The following is a 19,862-nucleotide window of genomic DNA, read 5'->3' as shown; positions in this document are numbered from 1 at the left end:
TTTAATTTTGGTAGAGATAGAATGGAAGAAGTGACTTCTCAGTTTTTAATTTGATTTTGCAATGTGGTTAAGTGATCAATATAAGTTTTCTACAAAGACCATATTTTTACATTTAATAATTTCTACAAAATGATGCCTTAGCAACTTAACATGTATATCAAAATGACAGATAAAGCATGAGTATACATGACAACACCTACCGTAAAGTCACCAACAGTCGTTCCTCAGGGGGGATGCTGAGGCGCATAGAGGTGTCCTGATGCTTCAAACGTTGGTACACAAGGCCAAGGATGTTGTCAAATGAATTAATGGTGAGATGGCAGTAGGCTTGGAATTTAGGTGGAAATTTCCGCATTTCCCCATATAAAATATTAAAATGCCCATGTGTTTTCCTGAGCTTCACAAGGGGGTGAATCCACATCCTTTTCTCCAGTGGTGGCTCTTCTTCAATCATATGTCGCCTAACCCCAAATCTCCTAGATATCAACAAGAGCAAATACATGGTTGCTTCATTGGAGAGAGACATTTTGGAGTGTGTCTAATGTGAGAAAGAGCTTTGTAGCCATATTTTTTAAGGTTATTTAAGCAAACTAACCAAATTGGGTACTTAATTGACCAATTTAACACACCAGGAGCACATTATGAAGGTCTAACAAGGTTATTTGTGTGAAAATACGTATCTAATAAAACGGACGGCACACGGACTGCACACGTACGTATTTCATGACAATACGGACATTCCATACGTGCACACGGCTCGCATACGCCATCACACGGATGCCATACGTACCGGAGAAACGCCCCAAAAATACGGAACATGGACCCGAAAAACGGACCGTGTCATACGGACGTTTTTTTTGCAGAAGTCTGTTTTAGGCCTTAAGGAGAGAGAGTACCCCACTGACCATGATAGCTTACATTCTACAAGGATGAGAGGACCCCACTGTCCATGAGAGCTTACATTTTAAAGGAGAGAGAGCTGGCATTCTACAGGAAACAGAAAAACGATCCCACCCAGTGAATCTGGAGACTGATAATGACTGCTGTACAAACTGCGCTCCACTGAGATCAGATGATCTGTGACTGACTAGGTATTGACTACCCCTGTATGAGGAATGATAATTCTCTAAACTGCCATGCATTTGGAGAAGCCCACTTGGCAATGACCAAAAACAAAAGTCCATTCTCTAATTTTTCAGCAGTGTGGGAAATGTTGCTGGACAAATCTTCCTTTTTTTGCGAAAATCAAATCAAATCTGAAAATGTTTTAATGCACGCAAAACTGAAAATTTTAAGATATTCAACTTGTACTCAAAGAAAGCCCGCTCTCTCTCATGCTTCACAGTGTAGTAACTGATGCAGAATCAAACCACACATCTCTGTTTAACTTAACGTATTTTTCGGATTAGACGCACTTTTTTCCCCAAAAATTTGGGAGGAAAAAGAGGGGTGCATCTTAAAATCTGAATGCAACTTACCAGATCATGATTGAGAGGGGTCAACGGAAGCAGGGGCTCTGTGAGGCAGCCGGCAGAGCTGCTTTGTGCGGCGGTGGTGGCCGGCGCATCTGCTGTGGTCAGCGGCGGCCGGCACTTCTGCTGTGATCGGCGGTGGCTGATGCAGCTGCTGTGTGCGGCAGCTGCCAGCACAGTTGAAGTGGTTGGCAGTGCCTGGCGCTTCTGCTGTAGTCGACGGCGGCCGGCGCTTCTGCTGTGGTTGGTGGCGGTTGGTGCAGCTGCTGTGGTCGTTGGTGGTGGCGGTGACCAGCGAGGTACAAGCCATTCTGACGATGTCAGTGGTAAGAACTTCAAATGATGGCGCCCAGACTCCGCACATACACAGATTGAGCACTTGGCTCAAGAGCTCCATCTGCGCACGTGCTGCCTCCTGGTGCCATTTGTTTGAAGCACATCTTCAGAATAACCTATGCTTTGCTGCCCCCCTTACAGAACATATTCAGCATGGGGCAGAGCAGAGCCAGCACAGGGCAAGGCAAAGCCAGCATGGGGCAGAGCCAGCACGGGGCACAGCAGAGCCAGCAGGGAGCAGAGCAGAGCCAGCATGGAACAGAGCCAGCACGGGGCACAGCAGAGCCAGCACGGGGCACAGCAGAGCCAGCACGGAGCAGAGCAAAGCCAGCATGGAGCAGAGCAGAGCCAGCATGGAGCAGAGCCAGGACTAACAGAGCAGCACAGATCAGAGCCAGCGTGGAGCAAAGCCTGCAACCCCAGCACAGCAGTAAGACACCACCGGATTCTAAAACAGACCCCATATATTTATTTTTTTCACCTTTTTTTTCCTCTGAATTTGAGGTGCGTCTTATAATCCAGTGCATTTCATAAAACGAAAAATACGGTACTTCAATTTAGAAATTAAAAGAAGAACATTTTAATTGGAAAAAATCTTCTTTTTAGGTAACAAAATGGTTGACATGGCACAACAAAAGCAAAAATCAAAAATAAATATGATGTATAGGGAATTGAATAAATTTTATAGTATAGTATAATACCCAGGTCCGACTAACTTTTCTACTGCCTGAGATAAAAAAGAAAATGTCACCCCCTCCTCACAGTGCAGTGAATACACACCATTTCATCATTGTTTTTTGGATTTTGTTTTAATGATGTTTATTTTATGGTAAAAAGTACTTTGAACGCTGCGACATCGCTAGCCGATGCTTGCGATGCCGAGCGCGATAGTACCTGCCCCCGTCGCACATGCGATATCTTGTGATAGCTGCCGTAGCAAACATTATCGCTACGACAGCTTCACATGTACTTACCTGCCCTGCGACGTCGCTCTGGCCGACGACCCGCCTTCTTCCTAAGGGGGCGGGGCGTGCGGCGTCACAGCGACGTCACACGGCAGGCGGCCAATAGAAGCAGAGGAGCGGAGATGAGCGGGACGGAAACATACCGCCCACCTCCTTCCTTCCGCATAGCCAGCGGCCGCAGGTAAGGAGATGTTCCTTGCTCCTGCAGCTTCACACACAGCGATGTGTGCTGCCACAAGAACGAGGAACAACATCGTATCTCCTATTGGTGCGAAATTATGAAAATTACCGACACTACACAGATCACCGATTTACGACGCTTTTGCGATCGTTTATCGGCGCATCTAGGCTTTACACGTTGCGACATCGTTACCGGCACCGGATGTGTGTCACTTTCGATTTGACCCTGACGATATCGCAGTAGCGATGTCGCAGCGTGCAAAGTACCCCTAAGTATGACACTATAAAAATCTCATAGATTTTTTTACTTTGCATAAAAAAGAGAAAAAGTTTGCAAGGCCATTTATTGAGACTCAGAACTTTTATTTTTCAACCCATGGAGTTGGGTAAGGGCTTATTTCTTTGGTGATGAGCTGAAATTTTTTTAATACCAATGATGTTTGATCACTTTCCATTACATTTTTTAGGGAACTGAGGTGACAAAAACTAAATTTGGTCATGTACTTGTAATCATTTATTTGGGTCATTCTCTTTCTTTTCTTCTTGGTCTTCTCCAGACACCATTATGACTTTTCACATCCACAGCTTGTCTTTACAGACTTTCCTCTTCTCCAGTCTTCTCTAACATATTGTAATAAAGTGGTTTAAAAAATAAAATTTTTATTCTAATGACCTTTGTCAAAAATATCTGCCCATCCTGTGCACCCGAATAAATACACTGACAAGCAAAAGATTATAAATGTTTTGAATTTTTGACATTTTTAGGCTCCATAGCTCCCCATCCACTACAGCATGAATGTGAGACTACCTTTATTTATTTATTTATTTATTTTATAGACAATCATCTTGGCTATCTCGTACATATATTTAACTTAGTTATGCAGATTCTTTTCTTTGTTACACTTTCGCTACTAGTGCTGGAAAAATCTGTTTCTTCCTGTATACTACAAAGTACGACCTGTTTTCACATTTCCAGATAACTCATTGTGTTATTTGGTTGATACACAAGCAAAAAGGTCCATGGTTTGATTGGTCTTGAGATCACATAGACCGATGCCATAAAGAGTCCTTTACCAAGGAATGTCACCTTGGCTCTACTCTTATAATTATGGGTGATATGATATACAGTAAAGTAGCCAGCCGCTACTAGGTATTATTACATGTAAGCGTAAAGCTCAGCTTTATTTAATTTGGTCATGGAACCAGTGATACAGTAATTTCCCCAAAGTGTCCCAGGAGCTGTTTTTTTTCTAACAACAAATTACCAGGTTGCTTATTGTTCATGCTAGTTGTGATGCTACCACTAGGGCAGGGGCGGGGAACCTTTTTTCTGCCGGGGGCCATTTGGAAATTTCTACCAACCTTCGGGGGCCGCACAAAATTATCAACTTGAAAATTACCCCAATATATTTGGTCAAACAATTAACTCACTGACGGCTGGAGCTTCTACTCTTTGGTGCAGCTTTAATATTAGGCGATGTTGATCTTGTTGCTTTTCCAGGTTTGAGTTTTCTGGGACTGCTGTATATACATCACAGGAGGGTATGGGGGCATATACACCACAGGGTAGGGTTGGGAGGAATATAGAACACTGGGGAGGCTGGGGGCATAGACATCACTGGGGGGTACATACATCATTGATGGGGAGCACAGACATAGCTGGGGGGGCATAAACATTGCTGGGGAGGGCTGGTAGGAATATACATCACTAGGGAAGCAGCATGGCATAGACGTCACTGGGGGGTACATACACATCACTGGTTTCACAGACAAGACTGGGGGGCATAAACATTGCTGGGGTTATATACATAGCCGGGGCAGACAGCCCTGGGGGATGCCGGGAGGACACAGAGAATGATGGGAGAGGCTGGAGGCACAGACAAACCTGGGGGACGCTGGGGGCACAGATGGCACAGAGGATGGGAGAGGCTGAAGGCACAGACAGACCTGGGAGAGGCTCGGGGCCCAGAGATCACTGGGGAGACTGGGGGGGGCACAGAGATCACTGGGGAGACTGGGGGGGCACAGAGATCACTGGGGAGACTGGGGGGGCACAGAGATCACTGGGGAGACTGTGGGGCACAGAGATCACTGGGGAGACTGGGGGGGCACAGAGATCACTGGGGAGACTGGGGGGGCACAGATCACTGGGGAGACTGGGGGGGCACAGATCACTGGGGAGACTGGGGGGGCACAGAGATCACTGGGGAGACTGGGGGGCACAGAGATCACTGGGGAGACTGGGGAGCACAGAGATCACTTGGGAGACTGGGGGGCACAGAGATCACTGGGGAGACTGGGGGGGGCACAGAGATCACTGGGGAGACTGGGGGGGCACAGAGATCAATGGGGAGACGGCACAGATCACTGGGGAGACGGCACAGATTACTTGGGAGACGGCACAGATCACTGGGGAGACGGCACAGATCACTGGGGAGACGGCACAGATCACTGGGGAGACTGGGGAGACAGCACAGATCACTGGAGAGAAAGGAGGGGAGCAGAGCGCTGGGGGCACAGGCAGACCCGGGGGAGCTTGGAGGCAGTTAGAGAACTGGGGGAGGCCTGGATCACTGAGTGCTGGAGGTGGCTGCGGGCATGGAGAGCGCTGCCGGCGCGCACAGAGAGGAGCAGCTGCCGCCGGGCACAGGTAGCCACCGCCGCCGGGCACAGGTAGCCACCGCCGCTGGGTACAGGGAGCCGCCACCGGGCACAGGGAGCCGCCACCGCTGGGTACAGGGAGCCACCGCCGGGTACAGGGAGCCGCCGCCGGGCACAGGGAGCCACCGCCGCCGCTGGGCACAGGGAGCCACCGCCGGGCACAGGGTGCTGCCGCCGGGAAACAGGGTGGTGCCGCCGCCGGGAACAGGGTGCCGCCGCCGGGAACAGGGTGCCGCCGCCAGGAACAGGGAGCCACTGCCGGGAACAGGGTTCTGCCGCCGGGAACAGGGAGCCGCCGCCGCAGCCGGGAACAGACCTAGGGGATGATTGGCAGTCAATCCTCTCCTGTTTGATTTTAGCGCTCCTCACGCCGACCCCACCTACAAAGTACGTCCTCACGTAGGCAGTGCCAGCGTGGGGACGTAGTCTTTCAGGTATAGGAAAAGCAGCGATCAGCATTGAACGCGCTGTGTGGGGTTTTAAAGGGCCAGCAGCCAGCAAGATGCGGCTCCTGCTCCAGCACTGCAGTCCCCGGGAATCAGCTCGGGGGCCGCAGGAAAAGTCGTCGCGGGCCGCATACGGCCCGCGGGCCGGAGGTTCCCCACCCCTGCACTAGGGAGTGCAGGAATACAGGGAGGATCTAGTGCTCCTAAGAGCAGTTTAGCACAAGCCCACTAGAGGTCACTAGCAACAATGCAGGGATGTAATAGACTGGTCAATGAGTCGAAGGTCAGTGCTGGGATATCACGTCTGTACAGAAGAGCAAGTGAAGCCGAAGTCAGGTGAGAGCTGAGAGTCAGAAGCCAGGAGGTCATGTCAAGAGCCAAAGGGAAGCAGAGCCATAATCAGAGTAAAAACCGGGGTTAGACACCGAGAAGACAATTAAGTATGGAGCAGAGAGTGGAGCAAGGATAACAAGCGGAGAGAGGGTAGAGAGACAGGGAATTCAAACAAGACGGGATGGATGGATGTCAGGGGAAGGAGTGCTGGGTAGAGGGACAAGATCAGAACAAACTCACGGAGACCAAGAAGTGCACACTGCAAAACAGGAACTATTATTGGCAGCGTTCTGAGAGAAACAACTCCAAGATAAACCAGCATGACCCCCGGAATGAGGCAGAACAGAATAGGCACCTACCAAATGACTTAACCCCGGAGGATACAGATAGCAGGAAAACAAACACATACAGTGGCTCTGCAGGAGTAGAGCCATGAATGAGTCATGACACTAGCTAGTAAACTTAAGGAATAACGTTTGGAACTCCATTCTATGTCTGAACTGGGTGCAAAAAACCTAAAAAAACATCACTATGGGGAGATAAGGTATGCACACCAGTGACTATGGAAGGGGAATACATGGAATAGCAGAAACTGCTGTGTGAATACTGACATGAAAAATTCAATAGCTATTTGTAAGAATGAAATGTGAAAAATGGAACCTGCATTACTGCCATGAATATATGAATAAAGAGAAATTTAGCTACTGAATTGATCAATGCAGAAGAGCCCCAACACTACGCCAAAGTATTTCTCTACGTTGGGGTCCCTAGCTTGTGTGTGTCCTCTCATGCAGTTAAAAAACTTACCGTGTATGGGACGCTGAGACCCAGGCTATATATACGATGTGGATTGGCAATAGGTGTGTGTGGGGAGGGTTCACAAACGAAAAACTACTAACATTAAGGAATAACGTTTGGAACTCCATTCTATGTCTGAACTGGGTGCAAAAAACCTAAAAAAAATCACTATGGGGAGATAAGGTATGCACACCAGTGACTATGGAAGGGGAACACATGGAATAGCAGAAACTGCTGTGTGAATACTGACATGAAAAATTCAATAGCTATTTGTAAGAATGAAATGTGAAAAATGGAACCTGCATTACTGCCATGAATATATGAATAAAGAGAAATTTAGCTACTGAATTGATCAATGCAGAAGAGCCCCAACACTACGCCAAAGTATTTCTCTACGTTGGGGTCCCTAGCTTGTGTGTGTCCTCTCATGCAGTTAAAAAACTTACCGTGTATGGGACGCTGAGACCCAGGCTATATATACGATGTGGATTGGCAATAGGTGTGTGTGGGGAGGGTTCACAAACGAAAAACTACTAACATTAAGGAATAACGTTTGGAACTCCATTCTATGTCTGAACTGGGTGCAAAAAACCTAAAAAAACATCACTATGGGGAGATAAGGTATGCACACCAGTGACTATGGAAGGGGAATACATGGAATAGCAGAAACTGCTGTGTGAATACTGACATGAAAAATTCAATAGCTATTTGTAAGAATGAAATGTGAAAAATGGAACCTGCATTACTGCCATGAATATATGAATAAAGAGAAATTTAGCTACTGAATTGATCAATGCAGAAGAGCCCCAACACTACGCCAAAGTATTTCTCTACGTTGGGGTCCCTAGCTTGTGTGTGTCCTCTCATGCAGTTAAAAAACTTACCGTGTATGGGACGCTGAGACCCAGGCTATATATACGATGTGGATTGGCAATAGGTGTGTGTGGGGAGGGTTCACAAACGAAAAACTACTAACATTAAGGAATAACGTTTGGAACTCCATTCTATGTCTGAACTGGGTGCAAAAAACCTAAAAAAACATCACTATGGGGAGATAAGGTATGCACACCAGTGACTATGGAAGGGGAATACATGGAATAGCAGAAACTGCTGTGTGAATACTGACATGAAAAATTCAATAGCTATTTGTAAGAATGAAATGTGAAAAATGGAACCTGCATTACTGCCATGAATATATGAATAAAGAGAAATTTAGCTACTGAATTGATCAATGCAGAAGAGCCCCAACACTACGCCAAAGTATTTCTCTACGTTGGGGTCCCTAGCTTGTGTGTGTCCTCTCATGCAGTTAAAAAACTTACCGTGTATGGGACGCTGAGACCCAGGCTATATATACGATGTGGATTGGCAATAGGTGTGTGTGGGGAGGGTTCACAAACGAAAAACTACTAACATTAAGGAATAACGTTTGGAACTCCATTCTATGTCTGAACTGGGTGCAAAAAACCTAAAAAAACATCACTATGGGGAGATAAGGTATGCACACCAGTGACTATGGAAGGGGAATACATGGAATAGCAGAAACTGCTGTGTGAATACTGACATGAAAAATTCAATAGCTATTTGTAAGAATGAAATGTGAAAAATGGAACCTGCATTACTGCCATGAATATATGAATAAAGAGAAATTTAGCTACTGAATTGATCAATGCAGAAGAGCCCCAACACTACGCCAAAGTATTTCTCTACGTTGGGGTCCCTAGCTTGTGTGTGTCCTCTCATGCAGTTAAAAAACTTACCGTGTATGGGACGCTGAGACCCAGGCTATATATACGATGTGGATTGGCAATAGGTGTGTGTGGGGAGGGTTCACAAACGAAAAACTACTAACATTAAGGAATAACGTTTGGAACTCCATTCTATGTCTGAACTGGGTGCAAAAAACCTAAAAAAACATCACTATGGGGAGATAAGGTATGCACACCAGTGACTATGGAAGGGGAATACATGGAATAGCAGAAACTGCTGTGTGAATACTGACATGAAAAATTCAATAGCTATTTGTAAGAATGAAATGTGAAAAATGGAACCTGCATTACTGCCATGAATATATGAATAAAGAGAAATTTAGCTACTGAATTGATCAATGCAGAAGAGCCCCAACACTACGCCAAAGTATTTCTCTACGTTGGGGTCCCTAGCTTGTGTGTGTCCTCTCATGCAGTTAAAAAACTTACCGTGTATGGGACGCTGAGACCCAGGCTATATATACGATGTGGATTGGCAATAGGTGTGTGTGGGGAGGGTTCACAAACGAAAAACTACTAACATTAAGGAATAACGTTTGGAACTCCATTCTATGTCTGAACTGGGTGCAAAAAACCTAAAAAAACATCACTATGGGGAGATAAGGTATGCACACCAGTGACTATGGAAGGGGAATACATGGAATAGCAGAAACTGCTGTGTGAATACTGACATGAAAAATTCAATAGCTATTTGTAAGAATGAAATGTGAAAAATGGAACCTGCATTACTGCCATGAATATATGAATAAAGAGAAATTTAGCTACTGAATTGATCAATGCAGAAGAGCCCCAACACTACGCCAAAGTATTTCTCTACGTTGGGGTCCCTAGCTTGTGTGTGTCCTCTCATGCAGTTAAAAAACTTACCGTGTATGGGACGCTGAGACCCAGGCTATATATACGATGTGGATTGGCAATAGGTGTGTGTGGGGAGGGTTCACAAACGAAAAACTACTAACATTAAGGAATAACGTTTGGAACTCCATTCTATGTCTGAACTGGGTGCAAAAAACCTAAAAAAACATCACTATGGGGAGATAAGGTATGCACACCAGTGACTATGGAAGGGGAATACATGGAATAGCAGAAACTGCTGTGTGAATACTGACATGAAAAATTCAATAGCTATTTGTAAGAATGAAATGTGAAAAATGGAACCTGCATTACTGCCATGAATATATGAATAAAGAGAAATTTAGCTACTGAATTGATCAATGCAGAAGAGCCCCAACACTACGCCAAAGTATTTCTCTACGTTGGGGTCCCTAGCTTGTGTGTGTCCTCTCATGCAGTTAAAAAACTTACCGTGTATGGGACGCTGAGACCCAGGCTATATATACGATGTGGATTGGCAATAGGTGTGTGTGGGGAGGGTTCACAAACGAAAAACTACTAACATTAAGGAATAACGTTTGGAACTCCATTCTATGTCTGAACTGGGTGCAAAAAACCTAAAAAAACATCACTATGGGGAGATAAGGTATGCACACCAGTGACTATGGAAGGGGAATACATGGAATAGCAGAAACTGCTGTGTGAATACTGACATGAAAAATTCAATAGCTATTTGTAAGAATGAAATGTGAAAAATGGAACCTGCATTACTGCCATGAATATATGAATAAAGAGAAATTTAGCTACTGAATTGATCAATGCAGAAGAGCCCCAACACTACGCCAAAGTATTTCTCTACGTTGGGGTCCCTAGCTTGTGTGTGTCCTCTCATGCAGTTAAAAAACTTACCGTGTATGGGACGCTGAGACCCAGGCTATATATACGATGTGGATTGGCAATAGGTGTGTGTGGGGAGGGTTCACAAACGAAAAACTACTAAGATTAAGGAATAACGTTTGGAACTCCATTCTATGTCTGAACTGGGTGCAAAAAACCTAAAAAAACATCACTATGGGGAGATAAGGTATGCACACCAGTGACTATGGAAGGGGAATACATGGAATAGCAGAAACTGCTGTGTGAATACTGACATGAAAAATTCAATAGCTATTTGTAAGAATGAAATGTGAAAAATGGAACCTGCATTACTGCCATGAATATATGAATAAAGAGAAATTTAGCTACTGAATTGATCAATGCAGAAGAGCCCCAACACTACGCCAAAGTATTTCTCTACGTTGGGGTCCCTAGCTTGTGTGTGTCCTCTCATGCAGTTAAAAAACTTACCGTGTATGGGACGCTGAGACCCAGGCTATATATACGATGTGGATTGGCAATAGGTGTGTGTGGGGAGGGTTCACAAACGAAAAACTACTAACATTAAGGAATAACGTTTGGAACTCCATTCTATGTCTGAACTGGGTGCAAAAAACCTAAAAAAACATCACTATGGGGAGATAAGGTATGCACACCAGTGACTATGGAAGGGGAATACATGGAATAGCAGAAACTGCTGTGTGAATACTGACATGAAAAATTCAATAGCTATTTGTAAGAATGAAATGTGAAAAATGGAACCTGCATTACTGCCATGAATATATGAATAAAGAGAAATTTAGCTACTGAATTGATCAATGCAGAAGAGCCCCAACACTACGCCAAAGTATTTCTCTACGTTGGGGTCCCTAGCTTGTGTGTGTCCTCTCATGCAGTTAAAAAACTTACCGTGTATGGGACGCTGAGACCCAGGCTATATATACGATTCATATATTCATGGCAGTAATGCAGGTTCCATTTTTCACTTTTCATTCTTACAAATAGCTATTGAATTTTTCATGTCAGTATTCACACAGCAGTTTCTGCTATTCCATGTATTCCCCTTCCATAGTCACTGGTGTGCATACCTTATCTCCCCATACTAGCTAGTAAACATCCTGCATGGTCCAGCTATGCTACCATGGCCTGCAGCATCTCTTAACTTGTCTCCCATTGGACACACTTGGGAACATTATTATTCAATTATTGAGTAATTGCATAGGCAGCTGCCAGAAGGAGATCTTGATTGTTTGCATGCCCATGTGCATTCACCATGGAAGAATATTGCTCAGACAACCATTATTAACCTCAGTAATAACATGCCAAGGAATCTAATAATGTGCATTTCTGTGCATAATGCTTATGATCAATACTAAATAAATGGTGATATTTTGAAAAATGTGCCTCCATGTTTACATCATTTGCAAATCAATTACATGTTTAACGATCCGGTAATGTCCATAACTTCATGACTTTGCATTTTTGGTGTTGCAATTTCACTGATGAGGAGTGTATATGTGACGCCCTGGACTAGCCAGGTAGTCACAGACAGGCCCTTGCACAAACACCAGTGCTCTAAAAAGGTAACAGCAGCCAACCTAAAAACCCTGAGTCTCCCCTCTCAGGCTTTGACATACACACCCGGGGGCGGAGCCAGGCCACGCCCACCAAGGAGTTCGGATAGCCTGAGGCGGGAAAAACAAGAAGATTAGTTTGGAGTTGAAAGAGAGGAGTTGAGTAGGAGAAACGTCTGTCGGGGATCTGGGTCATAGCCCGGATACCCTGTGGCCAGGAGGCAGACGGTGGTTGCCGCCTGCAGGAGCCGGGAAGATGGCTGGTGGAACCGTAAGGGGCCGGGACAGGGTAGTGGCCTACTGGTACCGAACCGAGGAACCAACCTTGGAAGGGTACTCAGACCCAGAACGAGGCTCAGAAACCACTGGACCGAGTCAAATTCACTGTTTGGAATCTGGACTTTAGGTCCTTTCCCACCCAAGTCCCGACTGAAGACAACAGCCCAACGAGGGGGATAGAAAGCCACCGCTCAGGCAGAGAGATCCCATGGGCCAGCATCTGCGGGCAAAAGGGCTCTCCCAACACACACACAAAGCCAGGGAGCAGACTCCCGTCGCGGAAGTGCAGGCAGTCAAAGTCTACAAAACGAGGTGCAGGAGAAAGGTGGGAGCCACCAAACCGGGTGGGGGACCAGACGCAGCCGGCTGCGGGCACCGACCACCATCTTTTTGGTTTACCAGAGACTCTGGTGTATCTGTCATAGTGAGTACAACAGTGCCCTCGGGCAGTGCACCGCCCCGCATCGCACCAACACGCCCGCACCCCCACATCCTAACTTCAACAACCGGGCCCCGAGACATCAACCTTCTACCCACGGAGGGGCTAACACCTGGCTGAGCAACACCGTCCCCGGGAGCCTAGTCAACGGCAGTGGTTGTGTTCACATTCACCACGACCCATGGGTGGCGTCACAAACTTAAACCCAAAACCGCGGCTCCGGCCGTGAACCTCACCACAGGAAACCCCTCACGTAGCGCCAGCCTCCCTTCAGAGCGACGTGACTCCTGGGTCCGGAGGCGCTCGAGCCACCCACCGACAAGCCCGGATCCGAGCGGCTCGGCTGCAGCCGAGCCCTGGGGCAGTACATATAACGCATCTGTTAGACATGTTTCAGCAGTTATACCATCAGATCTTACCAGAGAGAGAATTGTGGCATTTTGTGATGTACGCTGTTCACGTAGGTAACCACGCTTACTTTACCATGTAGGAGTAAAATTGCAAAACGTTTTTCCCCTTAAAATGTTTAAGTCCTACTACACCTTAATATATGTGTCATTTCACATTTTTTTGCTTTCATTAAGGAATAAAATGTTTCATGTTCTACTGGTATGATAACTGACTTATTTTTGTTTTAAAATATTCTGAACAGTTTTCATTTTATTTTATGGGTAGAAAACCTTTTCAATCAAATTTAAAAATAACTAATTTTGGTATTTGATTATTTTTTAGAGCCAACCATTTAATAATCAATTGCGAATAATTAAGGTCAATTAAAAAAAGTATTGATGCTTTTTAAACATGAATGCTCAAACATTTTTCTGAATTTGAAAGGTTTTGCATGGATTTGGCTTTACATCTTTTTAACGTTAAAAAGTTTTATGAAACTTTTAAATATACTTTTTTTCTAAGAATCCATATTTTTTTAAGTTGCAGTTTACATTGTGCACTGTGTGGTGTGTATAGAATAAGAGGTATATATTACAGTACTTTATGTAATCTTCATTGATAGGAAAATAACTACATGCCATGTATTTAATTAGCATGCTATCAAAATGAAAGGATTTTCCATCAAAGAAAATTATAGAGTAACATTAACTATAGAAAAAGACATCAATATTTTAAATACTAAATGTTCTGTTAACTTTTCAGGGTACAACAATCCTTCCTGCTGTCTGAGGCAAGCAATGAACATGCACTATTCCCATACCATTCCTATCTCCTCCATTAACGATTGACCTTGAGGGGCTGAGGACATCCACAGATAGCAGAGAAAAAATAAAATAATAAAAGAAATTGCCCTTGCTAATGTACTCTCAGCACTGATCAACACACTGTGCACTCTCTTTTACAGAGCATAAGCTAATTTATCTACATACCTTTGTCCTGTCTCGAATCAAACACCATCTGAACAAAAGCCAATTAATTAATTTTAATTAAATTACCAAAGTACTGAATTTTCCAAGTTTGAATGTTATGGTTTCATGTTATCCTTAATCCCTTATTGACAGCAGGAAGTGCATTCCCGCAAACTGCCATACCTTTATGGCACTAAAATAGCACCAGCTCACAAGCAAAACTGGTGAAATCACCAGTGTGTGTAAGATACAAACCAGATGAAATAAGTAATGAAGACATAATCAATTTTCTAAAGAATAAATTTCTAAAGGTGCTATTGACATGAATTTCTCACCAGATTTCGCTAATAGGGATGAGCGAATGTATTCGCCACCATTCGCTATCCAACGGCTAATATGGTATTCGCTCAGATACTTTCATTTTTGCCTTCCTGGCGCCTTTTTCCAGCCAATGAACACATCTGATGTTGCTTGCCCTCACAGTAATGCTGCAGCCATCATTGTTGTGGTGTTACTGTGATTGACTTTGCCGCACAGCGTCATAGGGGTTATATAAGGCTGCCGCCATATTGTGCACGCATTCATTCCTGAGTGCCGGTGTAGTTATACTGTACTGTGTGCGGGACAACGTTTTATACAGCGGACTAATACTAGTCCTTGTAAGGGCTGAACACAGTGTCCACTAGCTGCTAGCAGCTGTATAAATCATAGAACCAGGTATAGGGACAGTGCAGTGCATTCTATGAGATAGCGTTTCTGCTGCACAACCAAAAATAGTCCTTGTAAGGGCTGAACACAGTGTCCAGTAGCTGCTACCAGCTGTGAAAATCGTAGAACTAGGTATAGGGACAGTGCAGTTTGTTCTATGAGATAGCGTTCCTGCTGCAAAAGCCAAAAAAGTCTTTGTAAGGGCTGAACACAGTGTCCATTAGCTGGTAACAGCTGTGCAAATCGTCGAACCAGGTATAGGGACAGTGTTAGTGCATTACTTAGTTAGGTGAGAGCCGTTCCTCTTTTAAACCACCCAAAAAAAAAAAAATCTTCTTATTAGTGGTGCATACGGTCTGGAACTGCAGTGTGTGATAAAGGGAGAGCTTATTCACAGGCAGGGAGAGATTTAAAGCTGTCCTGACATCTGATACTTATAATCAACACTGTTAGGACTGCCTAATCCCTTGTCTCTGTTATACTAGGAATAGGTATTACAACTTGCAAAAAAAAATCCCAAAATTGTCAAAACAACGGGTTCAGGTGTAGTGTAGTGCCTGTCAGCCACCATCTCAATTCATACCAGCTATGTTGCGTCCTTGTGTTGGCTTCATAGCGTACATAAACTCCATAGTACCCTACTGCTAAAAAAAATAGTGTAAGTTTAAAAAAATAAATAAAATTGCTGTCACAGCCTGTAGTTCTGCCTGAAGTCAAATACCATAATATAAAGCATCCTGGTGGTGGCTTCATATCTTTCAGAACTTAGATAGTGGCTTGCTGCAACTAACACACAGTGTCAGTGTTCCAAATTTTTTATTAATACTCGGTGTAAGTGGCACTATTTCTGCCTCAAGGCCAGCACCTTCCTGTCAGCAACCTAGCATAATTTTGGGGGCTTCATATCTTACAGAACTTAGAAAGTGGCTTGTTCTTATTAAAACATGGTCTCAGTGTTACCAAATTTTTATTAATACTCAGTGGAAGTGGCTCTAGTCCTGCCTGAAGCAAAATACCTTCATAGCACCAAACTAGCATCCTGGTGGTGGCGTCTTCCTATCTTACAGAACCTACATAATGTCCTGCTCTTACTAAAACACAGTCTGAGTGCCAAAAACCAATACTAAAATAAAAGTGTTGTCAAACCCTGTTTTCTTTTTGGGGCTGAAAGACATTCACAACATCTTTGTCAAATCCTCCAAGTGGTATTTTGGCCAATAAAGGTACCTTGCGTTTTTTAGACTTACAGAAACAGCTATCGTGGGAAACTAGTAACACAAGTTTAACAACCCGGCATCAGTGTTGTTCCACTGCCTGTAGAAAAGGTCACATTACAGTATTCACCTTCAAATAATCAAACCAAAAAAAATGGGAATAAGAGGGGGTAAGGGCCGTGGACGAGGTGGTACTTACATTGGTGGTGGCACAAGCAGTGTGATTGAGCCAAAGAAAAAGGTTCCTGCTTTATCTACCTCTGCCTTCCTATCCCAATTTTCCTGTCCACGTGGGAAAGCACTCTTGCGCCCTGAACACTGTGAACAGGTCACGAGTTGGCTAGCAGAAAATGCCTCCAGTTACTTGTCAAGTAGCAAATCCCAAGGGTCCACACAGATAGACTTGAGTAGTCCAGAGGCTGGCCCATCGAATCCCCAGCCTGGTCCTCCTTCCTCACACCATCAGTATTCTAAGGAAACATATGACACCAAAGCAGGTTACTCTGAGGAACTGTTTATGGGAGCCTTTGACCTTTCATGTATCTCACCGCGCAACATCACCAATGCAGGTGAGGCTGTGGTGTGCAGTGATGCACAAATCTTTGAGCACCCAAGGCCAGAAGAAAGTCATGTTGTTGGCCATGACATGCTGGGTAATCAGGTGGAAGTGTTAGAGGATGAAGAGACATAGTTGCCGTCAGGTCAGCCTGAAGCCTCCGTTCCCGAAGATGTTGACCTTCAGGAATTTGAAGACGACCTGGTCGATGATGAGTTGACTGATCCAAAATGGATGGGTGGCATGGATTGCGAGTGCTGAGGAGCATGTGCCTATAGTCCGCAAAAAGGCTGTAAGACATAAGGTTTCGACCACTGCCAGAAGTCAATAAACTGTGCACATGACACCACCTGTGGCATCTCAGAGTCCAAGGGTCCGTGCACCACCTGTGCCATCTCAGAGTCCAAGGGTCTGTGGTGCGATTGTGTGGGAGTTTTTGTCCAAGAGTCCTTCGGACCAAACGGTTGCTATTTGTCAAATCTGTCAGACCAAGCTTAGCAGAGGCTGAAATACTTCCAGCTTTGGCACCTCCAGCATGAAAAACCATATGTTGGCCAAGCACACCACTAGGTGGTTGACAGCTCTAGGTTAAAAACATGATTTCCAGACTCAAAATTCTGCACTTCCCCTGGGCTGAATGCTTCCCAAACTGGTGTGCAAGAAGGTGGCACTGATGCCTCCTTCTCCCACCCTGATGTTGGCCAAACTCAATCAACAACCACATCTGCTTCAGTGTCCCAGTGTTCCATTCAGTTGTCCATACCACAGACCTTCAAAAAGAAGCGAAAATACCCCGTTATGCACCCAAGGGCAGAAACCATAACTGCACACAATGCACGATTGATAGCCTCTGAGATGTTGCCATATTAGCTTGTGGGAACAGAGGCTTTCCGCGACCTTTTGGCGGTGTTAGAACATCGGTACTCTGTGCCTAGCCGCCACTATTTTTCTCGTTGTGCCATCCCCGCGCTCCACAATCACGTGTCCGTAAACATCAAACGGTCTCTCACCAACACCATAACAGGGAAGGTCCACTTAACCACAGACACGTGGACAAGTGGAAGTGGACAGGGACACTACATCTTACTGACGGCACACTGGGTGAACCTTTTGGCAGCTGTCACAGAGTCTGAGCTGGTAACATAATAATAATAATTAATAATAATTGTATTCATTTATATAGCGCTATTAATTCCACAGCGCTTTACATACATTGGCAACACTGTCCCCATTGGGGCTCACAATCTAAATTCCCTATCTGTATGTCTTTGGAGTGTGGGAGGAAACCGGAGAACCCAGAGGAAACCCACGCAAACACGGGGAGAACATACAAACTCCATGCAGATGGTGTCCTTGGTGGGATTTGAACCCAGGACCCCAGCGCTGCAAGACTGCAGTGCTAACCACTGAGCCACCGTGCCACCGTCCCATATAATTCCAACACCCAGAATAGCGGGGCCCACTTCAATCTGAGTTTCAGTAGCCTCCTACACAGCAACAACTCCCTCCTCCTACTACTCTTTATCTGGCTCCTGTGCATCCTCCTCAACATCTGCCGGTGTCAAACGTTCAACATCATTCCCCAGCTGGGATCTCTGCAGCACTGCCTCGGCTAAGCAGCAACACACTCTACTGTAGCTCATCTGTATCGGTGACAAATCGCACACGGCATCTGAGCTTTTGAAAGCAATAACTGAGCAGACAGATGAGTGGCTTGAGCCATTGGACCTCCATCCAGGGATGGTAGTGTGCGATAATGGTCGTATTCTGGTGGCAGCTTTAAAGCTTGGAAAGCTTGTACACATTCCTTGTATGGCCCACGTTATAAATTTAGCAGTTCAGCATTTTCTGAAGAAATACCCTGGAATTAAAGACCTACTTACCAAGGTATGACGTATTAGCACCCATTTCCGCAAGTCATCTCCCTCATTGGCTGGCCTGGCAGTGCTGCAGCAGCGTTACACTTGCCTCGTCACAGACTAATATGTGACCTACTTACGAGATGGAATTCAACCAATCATATGTTGGCCAGGATCCATGAGCAGCAGAGGGCAGTATCCCAATTCTAGCCTGAACATGCCCATCAGACGCAGCTGCCCGACATAAGTACTGCCGAGTGGGTGTGGATTGCGCACATTTGTCAGGTCTTGGAGAATTTTGATTACTGTACCAACATTGTGATCAGTGAGGATGCTTTATCAGCATTACCATTCCACTGATTTGTTTATTGAAATGCTCTCTGGATGGTCTGACTGACCAAAGTGTTCATGCACCCAAGTTGTCTGTGGATCCAGACTTCACAATGGTTGCTAGTAATCCACACAATCTCGGCCAACAAGCTCAAGCCACCTTTGCTCAGCATCATGAGGATGGGGATGAGGAGGATGATGAAGAACAGGAATGCTTTGAAGTTGGTAACCAAGGGATTGACAACCCAAGCTTCAGGGCTGTCCAGCATGGATGGCCTGAGGAGGAGCAGGAGGAGGAGAGAGAGTCTGAGGAGGAGAGGAGGTTTAGGGAGACAGAATGTATTCTTAGCAGTGACACACAAAGTTTTCCAGTTCGGAGTCTGGGACACATGGCATAGTTCATGTCACACTGCCTTTCTCATGACTGTCAGCTAGTCCACGTTTTGGCAGACAACAAATACTGGTTATGTACCTTCTTTGACCCAAATATACAAAGGCAAATTCGCTTCGCTACTTGCCGAGGCAAATAAGGATTGTACTACAGAAACATTCAAGAGGGCTGTAGTGGAGCAGTTGATGAAACTATTACCCTCAGATCATGCTAGCGTCACAGGTAGCATGTCATCTCATGCAACAGGAAAGAAAGTGCTACGCATAGTAGGAGCAACACAGGCGGGGGACTAATGTACCAAAACTTGTTCATTTTCCACAACCTGTCAACTGCGAATCAGATAACGGTTGGGGGAACTATGACAAGGAGGGAACAGTTAAGTAAGATGGTGAGGGACTATGTAGGTTCCTGTATCACCTACCCCTGACGAAGTTGTCCTTGCTGACAACGATACGCGTGAGGACTGCTTACCTCCTGCCTTCCC

Source organism: Anomaloglossus baeobatrachus, chromosome 8 (genome assembly GCF_048569485.1).
Source record: "Anomaloglossus baeobatrachus isolate aAnoBae1 chromosome 8, aAnoBae1.hap1, whole genome shotgun sequence".
Taxonomy (NCBI): domain Eukaryota; kingdom Metazoa; phylum Chordata; class Amphibia; order Anura; family Aromobatidae; genus Anomaloglossus; species Anomaloglossus baeobatrachus.
The sequence above is the reverse complement of the archived record's forward strand: the minus strand, read 5'-3'. Positions refer to the sequence as shown.